Below are 874 nucleotides of genomic sequence, written 5' to 3' on the forward strand. Positions count from 1 at the left end.
ATGCTATCATTTAGCCCAGGCGGCATCTCCCTTCTTCTTTCTACCATTTTTTTGTTATCTTTTTCCACTATATCTCCTTTATTTCCACTATCATCGAATTGTCTTTTGTATATATTTGTACTTTTGATCAATGAAATTCAGTTATCTCATATTCTCATAAAAAGATTTGCTCGTCTAAAAATAATTTGATCCTAGCCAATGTCAATTTTTAATTTCTAACAAAGAAATTGACAAATTAGTTTTTGATCTTTTAAAATATAAGACAAATGAATTTATAATATAAAAAAATCAAATTAACCCCTTATAATGTTTTAAGCAACGAGAGATAATTAGTTGTTATAAATGTTTCACTTTCCTAATAAGACATAGCAATACTTTTGATCATAATTAGTGTTTAAGATTAGAAAATCTTTTTATTTTTGAAATATGGTTATCTTTTATTGTTATGAAAAGATCTGTAATGCGTTTCTCACTTTCATTATTCATTTTTCATTGTTAACTTCATCAAAAGTAAAAAAATATCTCGTCCACTTTATATAGAAAACAAAAATATATATAGTTTATGACGATCAAACGAGAAGACAAAAAGAAACACAAAGTAACCTTGTATTTTTATACAATTATTTAATTAATATAAATTAAAATAAAAACCTTTGTAACGACGTCCACGCAAATATCATTTAATTCATTGGAAATAATTAATTAATTTCTGAGTGGTTCCAAGACGAAGAGCAATAGAAAACGAAATTGGTATGCAATTCAATTGAGTAATTAAACTAATAGTGTCATCGATTAAAATATAAGCTAAGCTAATGATATCATTAACCTTTACAGTAGTGGTTATAATGATATCTAAACGTCGTGTTCAAGGTGC

The sequence above is a fragment of the Arachis ipaensis genome, chromosome B03, assembly GCF_000816755.2.
Source record: "Arachis ipaensis cultivar K30076 chromosome B03, Araip1.1, whole genome shotgun sequence".
In the NCBI taxonomy this organism is placed as follows: Eukaryota; Viridiplantae; Streptophyta; class Magnoliopsida; order Fabales; family Fabaceae; genus Arachis; species Arachis ipaensis.